Source organism: Cricetulus griseus, chromosome 3 (assembly GCF_003668045.3).
Source record: "Cricetulus griseus strain 17A/GY chromosome 3, alternate assembly CriGri-PICRH-1.0, whole genome shotgun sequence".
NCBI lineage: Eukaryota > Metazoa > Chordata > Mammalia > Rodentia > Cricetidae > Cricetulus > Cricetulus griseus.
In genome coordinates, this window is record NC_048596.1 from 167,679,104 (window position 1) to 167,694,315 (window position 15,212).

Below are 15,212 nucleotides of genomic sequence, written 5' to 3' on the forward strand. Positions count from 1 at the left end.
CACACACACACACACACAGTTTTAACCGTGTCAGAAAGGAAACAGGCTAAACAGCCTGCCAACTTTATAGGCTTCTACATGATCTTTGAATTAATATTAGCCTATTAAAAAAGGGCCATAATCAGAATAAACACACACACATACACCCAGTCTGATTTGCACAGCAGACACATTTCATGTTGTTTTGGACATGTACGCTTAAAGTCATGTACAACAGGTATGTTATGCTATCACGGCAAGCATGTTCTAATAAACACTGCATCCGTTTGTATTGCTTTTTTCTCTCACAATAATAGAAATAGAACACCATATATCACTGTAAAACACATTTCCACATAAATGCTGATAAGCACAAAATATTTTTCATCGTTTACATTTTAACTATGATAATATATGGCAGGATTAGGGCTGCATCCATCATGTGTCTAACTAACCTTACTGTAATGAATTTTTAAATGTAATGGTTTCTGTCGCAAAGGAAAATCATACATAATGTCTAGTGACACTGCGCGCTGGCCAGTGGGTGGGTTTTAAAATGTAAATGTAACTTCCTCTTTAATTAGATTTATAAGAGGCATCCCCTCCACTGGGCCCTCCTGCTCCTGATTATTTAAAGCAAGAATACTAGAAGCTTGGATAGGTGAGGCATGGCCGAACAGTTCTTGACTTATCCACAATCACTTGCTTATGGGAAATCTCTCTCTCTCTCTCTCTCTCTCTCTCTCTCTCTCTCTCTCTCTCTCTGTGTGTGTGTGTGTGTGTGTGTGTGTGTGTGTGTGTTGTATGCCAGTTTTAGACCAGCAGAACATCCAAGGGATACAAAAGCCTGTGACAGCAGAAGCTTCTAGGGAAGATGTCAAGAAAGGTTTCTGTCCCCTGGAATACTCCCTAGAACAGTGCTTGCCATGAGATTTAAGGGGGGCAGGGCATGAGGGCATGGACTAGGGGGATCTGGGTCAAGGGCAAGTGCATTCCTCTCTCTCTCTCTGCTTGAAATAACAAATAAGCCGACTTACCAGAGAAGAATCATTAAAAATAATTTGCACAAGCTTTCAGTTGTGTGAGCTCCTTTTTGATACAGTATTTCTTCCCGTGCTTATCACTGCGGACATGTTCGCGCCATATGGAAGCGAGCCGGGCTGGGAGCTCCCACAATACCTGAGTGGTTAATTAAGAGCCGTTGCCCGGCCACAAGAAGCAGGCTGGAAATCCCTCTTCAGTCTCCGACAATGAGTAGCTTTTTTAGCAGCAGAAGTCGCCAGGGACAGCCAGAAGCGAGGGTAATTATTTGAGATAACATACAGCTGAAGACAGCGTGCATGAGTGCAGGGCGGGCGGGGGAGCTGGGGGGAGCCATGTGCAGTTGAAAGGAGGGCAACAGCAGAGAAAAGTCTATAATAAAAAGGTCAACATCTCCTATTTTTCTGTACAGTGTCGACAGTCTGTAATGCCTTTTTAGCATGAATGACAACGGAGTCTGTCTTTTTTTTTTTAAAGGGGGAATATCTTATTTTGTATTCAAACTTTGCAATTGTGAGTTCAGGCCTGCCAGCTCCATCTGAATGAGCTATTCTCGCTTTATCAGGGTTTGCTGAACTGACTTTGATTGCATTGTTGCAAAATACCAGTAATTTTTCCATTAACCCATACAAACCCTGGGCGAGCAGAACAAAGAGGTATCGGAGGATGAAAGCCATGAGTGCCAGGAGTTTCCTAACTGCCTCCAAGTAGAACTGCTCATGGCATGTCATCTGGGATGGCTGGGACTGCTTAGGGATGTCACTTTGGGTTTCCTTAGGGGGGCTCTTGGGGTTTGGGTCTCAGAGGGCACCTTTGGTGGTTCCTGACAAGTCCTATTGGCTCTTTGGTGGAGAGATGGGTAAGTGTCCCTTCTTTTATCCGGACAATAGTTCTGTACTGTATCCTCCCATGCCAGGGACCTCAGGCTTAATACAGAACCCCACTCTTGAAGAAGTCACCCTTAGGTGAACATGGACGGGTGCTGGCAGGCAGGGGCTATAGCCCAGCTCTTTTGGCAGTAGGGTGCGAGTGAAGGATACCCAGAGCTTCCTAATGACACGTGCACATTCACATGTAGCCAGCCCCTAAGCAGGTGTGGCTACAGCATCCCCTACACACCCCAGTCGGGTTCTGTGGGGGTTCCTTTCGCCGTTAAATCTCTGGTTTTAAGGCAAGCATGTGAGGCAGTTGTTTTATGTAAATGGATCCACATTTGCCTATTGTTTTAATTGAGGGCAGGTTAGGATTCTCTCTAACACCAGAAAGTACATTTGGAAGCATAGAGATGCTGTGCTTCCATTCCAACGTCACAACAGTTAAGTTGCCCACCATCAAGGGTTAGTCTGCCTCCTCCTTCTCCTTTCCCTCCTCCTCCTCCTCCTCCTCCTCCTCCTCCTCCTCCTCTTCCTCCTCCTCCTCCCTAATTTGAAATGTCAAAATCCCATCTTTGATTTGTTGATCTACGGGACTGGACAGAGCCAAGGTCTCCCCACCTCATCCCCCCTCCCCAACTTCGTGGTGATTTTATGCAGAATCCACATCTCAGCTTTGTTTAGAAACTGCCCGATATGTTAATTACCTGCTTTACCTCCTCAGCATGGTACTGTCAAAACCACACACCAGTCTTTAGAAAATAAAAGCAGAGCCTGCGGTCCCCTCTCTGCAGTATCCAGCCCCTGACAACGCCTGAGCTGTCAGATGAGAGGCGGTGGCGGCAGAATAAAGGTGGGCAGATGTGTGGTAATGAGACAGAAGTGTGCAGATGCTAATAGGTCTCCTCATCAGAACAGGCCTGCCTCGGTGAGATGGAGCCAGGTAGCAGCTGCGGACTGTCAGGGAGTCCGGGTACCACTTCCTCCTGATTCTCATTTAAACTCCTTGCAAGCCGCTGCCTGTCAGTGAACCTCTCCCTCTCAGGAGCTCCAACCCCTGGGTGATCAGTCACATTTCGACATAACTAGATGTCAAAAGAAGTTTAAGTTGTATGACGAACTGTGATGCAGTCACCGCCAGCCCCTGGCCTCTGCAGTGCTCCTTAATGATCCGCCTGGAAACTCTGCCGATTTTTCCTGTGTTTTGTTTTCTTATTAAAACACTGGCTAAGTCTTTGTCAACATCGCGTCAGCAACTGTGTGCTCAAGACAATATTATCCCAGGCATAATTTAATTTCAAATGTGGAGCTCGAGCCCAACCTGGGTCCCACCGAGGGAGGTTGTGTTCAGCAAACAGGAACTCCCTCTAAATGGTCCATTTTAGTATCGTTAATTAAAATTAGGTCATTTGGGGATTTAGTGTTAGCCCCAGTTGTGACTCTGACTGTGCTGTGGGGGATGGTAGGATCTGGGGCTGTCACTTGGGTTGTTCCGGAACCTGAGTTGTGGGAGTGAAGCTGACAGTAACAGATGGGCCCACAAGAAACTGCTTCCAAGCTAACTTCACGCACCAGTAGGACCTTGAACAAAAGTCCGAGCTCTGTCAGACCGTTCCCCACTTTGGTGGGTTGTGAAGTAGAGTGTACTGTGGGTGACTCGGACAGCCATCTAACAGAAGATCTGGGGCCATTAGGTGTGTATGGCACATGCCTTCAGGGTGAGTGAAGCCCAACTATGCCTGGCCTTCTTTGTGAGGCAGGCATTTCTTGGAGCTTTTAATTGGGTCAGGTCAGTTTGTTCTCTAAATATTTTCATCTTCTCCCACCACTATTTACATTTCCATTGGGAAAATAAATGTTGTGAGTCTCCTCAGCCTGCTGTATTTTCTTAGAGATTTTAATTCCTATTCCTCATAAAAGATTTTCACCCATGCAGGCTCATGCATGTGCCTGAGCAACCCCCATCTCTCCTTTCTAGGTTTTGTGTGCTATAAAGGGACTGGAGTTCATAAAATACTTCCCTTGCTTTGTTTCTGAGTCTGAAGGATGAGCCGAGGAAACTGGATGACATGCTGATATAAGGAAGCTTTTGGAGGAATCTCAGAGAACCAGCCAGTCTCAGCTAGAAACTTCTATTCTACCAATGATACCCTTTTCCACCCCCTTGACCCACCCCACACTGATGCCTCTCTTAGACTGTCCTTCCTTAACCCCAGACATACTCCTCTTAGACTATCCCTGCTTCTGGGGAGCAATGTTGCACTCCTGGATGCCCGGGGGTAGGGCTGGAGCCCATTAGAACAACCCTGCCTATCCTGGTGCTTTAAATTATTGAGTAACTAGGATCCCCCTAAGAGGTCCTAACCTTATTCTGTGATAACTTAAAGACTGGGTATCTAATATAGTTTATTTTTTAAAAAGGCTTTCTTTCACCAGCCACATGTTTCATATCAAATGGAGAGATAGAAAAACAATAAAACACAAGCAATTACAGAACATGTCTTAGAAAAGGATTGGTCTTGTTTTAAATGAAAACCCAGAAGTCCAAAGCTCCTGTGAGGAAGAGGAGGTTAAACAAGGCCAAGTTTCACCTGATGGCATGAGACCAACACCAGGATATCTGTGAGCTTCAGTTTCTGCCTACCATGAAGTGTGGACCAGCCTCAGTGACTTCTGACTGGTCCAAGCACTACATTAAGCAAGGCACCAGGGAAAAAACTCATAGTGGTTTGAATTGTGGGTTATGAGCTGTTCACTTTTGAGCAAGTTAGTTAGCCTCTCTGGGCATCAAGCCTTTTTCTTTGTTAAGTGGTAGCAGGATATGCATTGTTAGCTTGCTATCTACCTTAAAGGAGTCAGCTTGGTAAAATTTCCAACACAATGCTGCAGATATGATAGCTAACAATAGAACACCCTCCACACACAGGGGGAGAACACATACAAAGAAGTGTCCTAGCCCAGCCTCTATAACTACACTCTCTCTAGGAGGGCAGAAACAGACCCATACAAATGGGGCTAATTATAATGTGTGGAGCCAACGTGAGGAAGGGTTCCCTGTCATTTCTGTTGCTTAGAACTGGGCTGGGCTCCTGCCATACTGACTAAACTTTGTCTGAAGATTATCTAAGGACCACCTAATGTGTGTCGATGCCACACACGTCAGATGTGTCAGCCTCTCCCGGTAATGACTCTCTGACATAAACAGTAAGGAAGAAATATTACAATTACCAGGGGTGCTGAGGCCCAGCATGCATTTTCATGAGAGCCCTGGTGAATGGCAGCGTGAGCTTCAGCCTCCCTGCCAACCACTTGGGCCAAAGAAAGTGCTCATCCCCCCAACGACAATTAAAAGGAGCTAAATGAATTAAAAGGGCCCCTCCCCACTAAAGCACAGCAGAGGCTAGGGGCAGTAGCACTTGGATTTATAGGAGCCTCACGGCTGCCAAGTCCTAGGAATTGTGGGTCACGGGGGAGTCGTTTCAATGGTAACCTAAACGGCTTATGAAATTGGAGGCAATATGCATAATTTTACATTTCTGGGAGGCAGTTTTCATGCCTCTGTTTATGTTGGCTTCTTAGGTCAAGAGAAATGAATTTCCACCCAAAATCAGATTGAGAGAGAGGGCAAAAGGAGGGAGAGGGGGAAAGGCAGAGAAAGGGCATCCTTGCATTTATTAAAACAATTCTCATCTGTTCCTTGACAGTCAACAGGGATTTCCCCCTTCTTAGACAATGGGAGACCAGGCCTGGAAAGTGGAATGCTAGAGTTGTGTGTGTTCTAAGCCACATGTGAATCTTTTACCCACTCTGTGCTGCAGTTACCACACCAGTGGCTTCACTTTCACAGCCTTTGCCTTGGTGAATGGTTGCTATAACTCAGAAGGGTAGTGTACACCACCTGTGCCCTCCGGATGGAGCTCTCCCTGCCAGCCCTGGTGGGTACTCTAATTATGTCTGGAAGATAGTAAATATGACTGTGAAAACAGAGGGTTTGGGGAAGGGATCCTGGAATTCAATTGTCCCCAGAGTTCCCAAGTACCAGATGTTGACAAGCCACCGAAGCCAGGGGAGGGTGACCACTCAGTGTCCTACACATCCTGGTCTCAGGCATCAGGATCTGGTTTCCCTGTCCCCTGTCTCATTCTGTCAATTTTACAGAACCCCCAGGCAGCTTTGCGCTTTCCTCAGCTGGCCCCCTCCACCCCCCACATCTCCAAAGTCTTCCAGTGTGTGTTCTCGCTTGGCCATTACATGCACAAAGTCCATCAGAAAGCGTTTGTCTACACCCTCTTTATTCACTTTCAAAGGGTTAAACAGCCTATTTACTGGGCTGTCAACAAACCCGTCTGGTTTTGTGTGGTGAGGAGCCTTGTGTCCCCTGGCCTGTTCTTGTTACTGTCATGTAATATCCATGACAATTGTGTTGCACTTTTTTCGGGACTCTGTGGGGCTCAATCTGAGGGGCCACTTTAAGCCAGGAAAGACCTTTATTTGTGTGGATTTGAAAGAGCTTGAGACCGTTCTCCCCCTCAGAACCCTCTCCAGCAGGTCACTGCGGCTTCAAAAGGGTTTAAATACAGAGGCAGCGGTCAGCACTTTCATCATGTTCTAATACACTGACATGGGCATTTGAGCCTGAAAGACAGGAGGGGAGAGTGATGCAGATTTCCCCTAAATTGGCCTGAAGCACAAAGCAGGGAGAGCAATTGAGTGACGAGGTAACCCCTCACACCCTCTTTTACACTTCTAACTAGTGCCGCACAAAGAGAGCCGTGGGAAGCTGCGAGCCAGGCTGGGCCATTTCCATGGGCCATATGGAAATTTTGTTTTGTGTACAGAGAAAGTGTCTGATAACAGTGACCTAACGGCCATATGCAGCCAGTGAATGGGCTGGAGGAGCCCACTCAACAATCTGACCCTCAACATATGGACTATCGGCCCACGGAGACTCGCTGCCATCTCACTGGCAGCCCCGGGGATTTCATTAGATTTGTTAATGAATTGCTCTATTGACTTAGATCTGAGCTTGCCTCATTAGAGGAGAAGAACGCAATTTTTATCTATGTTTTCGTGAAGGGGACCAGAGCGTTCCCTCCTTTGTGGAGTGGTGGGCAATCTTCCTGGCTGTCATCGGCTTTGAACTAATTTATTGTGTCAGCTGAAGAAGGCCCTTCCTCCCTTCCTTGCTCACTGAGGCCCCAGCCCTCTCCAAGCCTCTTCGGATCAATGTTTTCCTTGTGAGCGGATGTTTCCTGTGCTCCCACTCAGCTTACAAATAGCCTAACAAGATGTTGTCCTGGTGTTGTGTATTCAGGGTGTGAAGACAAGCCAGTTCTGGGCAACCCCACCACCACACCTGTCACAGGCAGTGTTTAAAGGTCACTGCATACTTAGGACAAGGGCTGACCACTAGTCTTCCCTGCCTGCCACCAGTCACTTAGTAGAAACAGGCAGAAGGGCTTTGGGGGGCAAATTCTTGCTACAGTCTCTTCCCTCCTTTGGGTGAGTTTGAGGTCCTTTAAATCCCCCCGTGTGGGCTGTAGTAGGAATACCTGGATAGTCTGGGCTTCTCCACATGGGATATCTTGAGTTTTAAGCAATAAGAACTACCAATTAACGTATTATTAGGTGTACACCAATAAAGAACCCATTACAGCTAATAGCGAGAGTAGAATCACACGGAATTAGCAAAATGAGATTCAATAAAATAGAAATCATAAAGATAAGCTTCTGAAGATTGGGTCTGTCTTTTTTGAACTTACTTCTCTAATAAACAACAGTTGGTACCCATCAGAGCCCCATTGGCTCATAGTTTCCAAGCCTGCCATGGACAAGAACTTGAATGGGAGAAGTTGATCTGTACTGCAATTCGGGGATGGTTTACCCTGTGGTGGAGGTCATGGGGAAGGAAGTGACAAGTTGTCTCAGTACTGCCTGTATGCTTCCCATGATGGAAAGCAGCACAGAGGTCCCCACACAGGCTCAGGAGTCATTTGGACACAGGAATTTGGGGGACAGCTAAAGGTTCCTCTGTGTATCACATGAAAGTCTAGAACCCTCACAAATCCAACAGCAACAACAATTTCGTGATTCCAAGAGTACATCTCATCCACAATGCAGAGAATGGTGGCTAAGCCACCATGCACCCTTCAAAAATAGGAAAGCATAAACAGGGTTCTCCAGTATGCTGCTGTCCTTCAGATGTGAAAACATTCTCTATTGTGTGTTAGTAGTATTGGTTCCCAGTTATTCCAAGAAAGAAGAACTCCCACATCAGGAAAGAAGAAGGGCTGGCTCACTGTTTGTTTTAGGCAAGGAACATGTTCATGGAAACTGGTCCAGTAAGACTTGAAGTCTCTGTACAGGAGGACAGCATTCTGAGGCTAGCTACTATAATCTGTTACCAAGTATGCTGTCCTTGCCTAAGCAGGCTCACAGGCTGTTGGCCTTGAGTTCCAATGTGTTTATCTTTACCTGTAGCCTTTATAACAGAAGTGTCACTTGGCTGGGTATAAAATTTTTGCTTTCCTCCAGAACTCCATAGGTACTATTCCACCATCTCTGTTGGTGTTAAATGTCACGTGTCCTTTATACCATTTGGTCAGTGATTTCATTCATCTCTGGACATGTTTTTAAAGTTTCAAAATGAAAGAGGGGCACCCTATTCCATAATATATTTTATGCTTCAAAACAATCCCCTATGGCTTTTACACTTCTATGAAAACTTGACCGAGCATAATTTACTTGAGTCACACTTTCTTTTCCTTGGAACTCTGCAGACCCATCCCAGTCCTCTTTCGGCTTGCACACACTCATTGGGATGACTTTTCTGGTGCAGCGCCTTGATGTGGTTCCTGGAGACTAGCAAATATTTCTTTCCCCTTGAAGTCTGAGAGCTGGAGCAGGAAATGACTCAGTGTCAATCATTTTCATCAGCATTTCCTGGAACACAGAACACCCCATGAGCTCCAGATTCACTTTTTTCTGTTATCACAGCTCAATATTTCTTGGTTCCATTTATGGATCTTTCCAATGCAAGGCCATTAATTATCCTTATCTTTGTAAAAGTCCAACTGAAGATGAATGTCAGTTATCAGGTTACTGTCTTGTATGCTGTGCCCAAACTCTGGTGCTTCAAAGAAAGCAAAGTATCTTGTTTTTCTTGGTTTCCTCCCTTGGATCCCAGCATTAAATAGATGCTCAACAAGCTGCTATGAAATTAACCTACAGATGACCTTGATGGAGTTTAGAATTTATTTTGATAGAAGTCCAAACATTGAAGTGTTTTGATGTGGGTGGCAGTGATTGACAGGACTTGTCGTGAGTACATATCCATGCCAAGTGTGCTGACTACAGGGTAAGGGTGGAGCCTCTGTGGCATGGTGGTGGTGGCCACAGATGTAGTTTGATAGGGAAAGTGTCTATGGTTAGAAAATGTGAATATTTTGGACTTCTGCAAGTAGAAAGATTCAGACTAGCGTCTCTGCTTAATAATGTGAATATGTATATCTTTCTGTTCCAGGAAAATTCGTAGAAAGTTCTTGACACACCTTTCCCTCTTGGGTTAGATGTGTAATTTGTCAGTTGATCTCTAGCACCAAACTCCCCCAAAGAGTGTGGTATTTCATTTGAGGGGAAGATCTTTGCAACCATGGGGGTCCTGGTGAGAAATGAGTGACTCATTTAATACGGCTTGGCTGAAGAGACGGTAACAGCTTGAACTGAGGAGATGACGCTGGGTTAGTGGTTTGGAAGTGTTGGCATGAAGGGGAATCAAGGACAGAGAGTGACACCATGGGTCCTGGTAAGAGGCTCAACCACATAAGAAGTTCTCCAACAAAGCTTTGAACCCACAACTGAGCCTGCATGCCCTGATAGAGTACCAGCTGAATCCAGTAGGGCCAGAGGGGTTCTCCTTCCTCCTCATCTCCCCCATAGACTATACCCACTTAGTCAGAGGCAATGACAGGTGAGTTATGCAATCACCCATAGAGACAAGACTTCCAGTCCCAAACTAGACTGAAAAGCACAGCATAGATATTGAAGGCATAATCTGTTCCAAGAAGATAACCTGACTATCAAACAAGTCAAATAAAAGCAAATAATCAAATTAAAGAAATTGAATTTCTATTGGGTTAGCAGGTGTATTAGTTTTTTTTTTTTTCATTACAGTGACCAAAACTCTGACAGAAGCAACTTAAGCAAGGGAGAATGTGTGGCTGACAGGGTCACAAGGCTTCAGGTCACATTGCATTCACAGCTGGGGAGTACAGATGAATGTTGGCACTAAGCTCATGTCTTAGTTTTGGTTTCTATTACTGCAAAGAGACAACATGAGCATGGCAATCTTATAAAGGAAAACATTTAAGTGGGATGGCTTCCAGTTTCAGAGGTTCAGCCCATTATCATCATGGCAGTAAGCAATGCAGCATGCAGGCAGACAAGATGCTGGAGAAGGAGCTGTGAGTTCTACATCTTGATCTGCAGGAAGCAGAGGGAGAGACTGCCACGTTGGATGTGGCTTGAACACATATGAGACCTCAAAGCCCCCTCCATAGTGACACACTACCTCCAGTAAGACCACACATACTCAAACAAGGCCACACTTCCTAATAGTATGTGCCTTTCAAATGACCACATCTCCCTTCCTCCTCTACACGGTCTCTGTCCTTATATAGAGGTGAGTCTTCTCAGTTAAATCCCTCAAAAAATACCCACACAGACAGACCTAGTGGTGAGTCTCCTCAGTGATTTCAAATTCAGCAAAGATGATGATGAAGTCGACCTTCACAGCAAGGAAATAAGCATTGGGAACAGCCTGTGTGGTTGAGGGCATTCTGGGGAGGCTATGTAGAGGTGAGGGTGTGGAAGGAAAAGATGTCATTGTGGGTTGTCTTTGGCAGGGGAAAAAGTAGCAACAACCTTCAAGAAGGTGCTCTGACACCTTCGAAGTCCCAAATGCCCACGCTGGTCAGTGGAAGAAATTTCACTTCCAGGAAGTCTTACCACTGATATATTCAAACATGGACACATGCTCTGTACATAAAGCTACTCATTACCACCGTAAATGTTATAGTAGAACATTGGCAAAAATGCAAGCATCCATCAATAGAGGACTGGTTAAAGAAATCATGATTCACCCAGACAATGAGCTACTACACAGTAATAAAACAAGAACGTGGTGTCTATCCTTGTAATGAGTTATGGAGGAGTCAAAAGAGTACGGTGCTAATGTCTGTGCCGGATGTGGGGAGGAAGATGGATAGGTTTTAACACTATCTCTCTTTGATTGTGGGCACACAAGGCACTGAGGACATTGAGGACTCTCATAATCTGACAGGAAGTTACGAGTGGGAATGGCACAACAGGGAAGTTTCCTTGTATTATTTAAGTTTTTCTGTAGGCTTTCCTATTCAAAAATGAATAGAATCCATACTGAAAACTTTTTTGGGAGCTTGTATTTGCCCTTCTTTGAGCTTTGAAACAATCATGTTGGAAGTTGCATGTGCAGAAAGGAGGAGTCTAGGGAGTGTGGCTTCCAGACTCCTAGGGGACCTGCTGCCACGATCCTGCTCGCCCCTAAGCTTGAGAGCCCCCAGGGTGTGAGGACCTTAAAAGGACAAGACCACTCTGAAGCATGCTGGCTTCAAAGTAGACTGGGAACAACAACCCACGACTCCCTCACAGGCCCTTCCTTCCAGGACAGGTGTCATTGCCATGGTGGCAAAGGTAGACAGAAGCACTGGGGTCTGTTGCTGCGATATGGACCTGCCCCCTAAGCCCCTTCATGATTTCCAGTTTCTCCGGGACCATCGAGTGGCAGGTACTGTCCCGTGCATTCTGCCACGGAGCTTGAATAATGGCTTAAATGGAAAGGCCTTCTCCAGCCCCTTTCCCACGATGACCACTAGGGATGCCAGCTCCTTTCCCCTGTAATGCTATGATAGTGTGTGCCATCGGTGAGCTGGTCTGAGAGTACTTGTCTTTTCATCTATTTTATACTTACTGCAATCATACTGCCTACCTCTCACCTTCCACACCTCATGTTACCAAAAGCCACGTTCCCTGACTGGACCCAAAAGTAGGGAAAGGGTCACACTAGCATGACATCACCAGGTAGTCACAGTGGGGGTTCCTTTCGTTCTGCACACTGGCCTGATTGGATGCTCTTCAGCCCCCCAGCAAATATCCAATGTGAGGTTTCTTCCCTTGATGTACTCTCTGCTTGGGACACTCTTCTCTTGGAATCAATATGGTGACTTTCCCCCTCTTCCTTCAATCTCCCACTTGAATGTCTATCACCCAGTGAGAGCTTCTGTAGCCACCCTGCGAGGGCAGTTCCCTCCCATAGAGGCACATCACATTTGCCAGCTTTGACGTTCCCACTAGATTTGATTACCATCTAGAGCGAAGAAGATCTCCTTTCCTTATTTGAAGTGTTATCTGTACAGGAGCTACAACAGCAGGCAGCATCATAAATGTGGGGTATTTAACTGTCTGTTTTGCTCACAGACACACTCTGGAATAGTGCCTGGCACACTTCCGTGCCAGTATTTGTTGAGTGACTGACAGAGTGGTGCCCTTAATCCCAATGTTTGTTTTATGTATCTCCTTACTCTTGTAGATCACCCACTAGACCAAACTCCTTCTACTGCTACCACCCCAGAGTCTCCCATGATGCTCAGTGACCTTCTGAGAGTTACTGTATTCTCAAGTGAATGGATGGATGAGTGAATGAAGGCCTTTTATCATACTACCTTAATACTGGATGAGGATACAGGACTGGAGTAAGTCATAATCAGAAACAACGAAACTATCTGATTCTCTACATTTAAGACTTATGAATGAGGTGAGCTCAGTCCTTTTAGTTGGGGAATGCTGAAACTGACTAGGGGAACTTCACTTTCTGTCTTTGCTTCTGGGTTGTGAAGGAGGTTGCTGAGCTGGGCCTTATTCACGAGAGGATGAGAAGCCTCCATGTGATGAGCTCGTATCTTTGTCAGGGTGTGCACTGAGCACTTAATTCCACATGTTATTTTGAATTTCATGACTACACCATGAATGAACTCAAAGCCTATGAGATCTAAATGTTCAAAGTCCATGGTAGGCTCAGGAAATGCTGTTCCCAAGCCGGGGGCACCATTTGGAGGCTATGGGACCTTTAGGAAGGCTGGCCTTGCTTTCATGAGGGACTGGCCTGGTGAAGGCTACAGCCTCTTCATCTGTTCTGGACTCACCAGGATGTGCACGTTCTCTGCCACATACTCTTGCTGTCAGGGACAGAGCTGTCCTCCCCAACCTCACCTCTCCTACACTCCCCCCTCCTCCCACCACCTACCCCACCCCACCCCCAGCATCTTCATCAATACTATGACTCAAACCCTGTGAAATCAGAAGTTGAAGCAGAGCGTTCCTGTATTACATTGTTTCCTTCAGGAATTGTGATCACTGCAACAGAACTGAAAGCTCTGGGGCTAGGTAGTGGTGGAGCTTGACTGACAACCAAGCCCGAAGACCTTTAAGTCTTCTGCCAAGTCTAAAATGCCTTCTACCCATCATCCTCACAAGACACACTCTCTGAGTGGAATATCCACATGGATAGGTGCCACAGTAGCCAGGCTAAGCTGGCTGCTCTAACATCTGCTCCCAGCCTTCAGGGTTATAACGTAATTATGGTTTACTTCTTATTCATGATGGGTCCTAAAGGGATCTGCTGTGTGTGTGTGTGTGTGTGTGTGTGTGTGTAAGTATATGTGTATCTGTGTGTATCTGTGTGTATGTATGTGTGCCTCTGTGTGTGTGTTCCTGTGTGTATGTATGTTCCTGTGTATATGTATATGTGTGCCTGTGTGTGTGTGGCTCTCTTTGTGTATGTGTACCTTTGTGTATGCATGTATATATGTATGTATGTATGTGTGCCTGTGTGTGTGAATGTGTACCATGTGTGTACATCTGCTCAGCCCTACTCTGTACAGTCACTGTGGGATTCTGTCTTCTCTTTCCTAATGGCTTTCCATCCCTAAGTCTCCTGCTAGAGTCTCCTAAGGAATCCAACACAGGGGGTCAGGAGTGAGCAGCGATGATGATGACCTGACTGGAGTTTGTGGACCATGTATGATATGACTCACTTCTGACCCCCTTCCTTTGGCCAGCATTCATTATAGGGCTGACCCAACTACTAAATAGCCTGGGAAATGTAATCTGTGAGCCTGGGATGGGGATGGGGTGGGATTTGGTAAATACAAAATAGCTTTTGCCCTAGGAAAGAGTGGAGGAGAATGTTCCAGAACTGAGTTCTGTAGCTCCATCTTATCACCCAGGTGTGTATCAGCTTTGCATCACCAGAACAGATTTCTCAGAGAACTAGCCTTTGAAGAGAGGAAGTTTGATTTATTTTAGAGTTTTGGAGATTCTAATTGTGGTTTCTGGCTCCATTGCCTTTGGTCTGTGGTGAAGCAGCCCATCATGGTGGAACAGATGGAAAAACTTACGTCTGGGAGCAAAGGGCAGGGAAAGAGGAAATAAAGCTGGGGTTCTAGTCACCTCTTCAGAGGTACACTCCAATGACTCAACACCCAAGGGCCTCTGCTAGCTAATTTTATGTCAACTTGACACAAGCTAGAGTCATCAGAAGATTGAGGGAGGGCTCAGCTCATATATGGGTGGTGCCATCCCTGGGCTGGTGGTCCTGGGTTCTGTAAGAAAGAAGGTCGAGCAAGCCATGTAGAACAAGCCAGGAAGCAACATTCCTTCGTGGTCTCTGCATCAGCTCCTGCCTCCAGGTTCCTGTCTTGTTTGAGTTCCTGTCCTGGCTTCCTTCAATAATCAACAGTGATATGGAAGTGTAAGCCAAATAAACCCTTTCCTCCCTGATTTGCTTTTGGTCATGGTGTCTTATAACAGCAATAGTAACCCTGACTACAAGGGGGCCTGGCCTCTTCGAAGTTTCACTATTTCCCCAAGGTACCACCCTGAAGCCCAATGGGCTTCAGGGATATTTCATCCAAGGAATGTCATTGGATTATTGTGGGTGGGGGTAGAGGAAGGGAGGAAAGAAAACAGATTTAAAAGACAGGTAAGTGTTAATCAGATAATAACAGGCCATTTGAGCTCAGGCTCTCCCCTTGCCAGTGGTCTCTGTAGCATACTATCTGGGCTAACCTTGTATTTTGGTCAGTGAGGGCTAGCCCTGGAGCCTCTTCCAGGAAGTTGGGGTGGTGGGTCCACAGGACATTTTCTGGGTTACTAAGGCTGACTGTGGCGTTGGGTTGTCACTCTGAATAAACAGCGGCTGTCAGGACACAGCCAGACACAGGATGG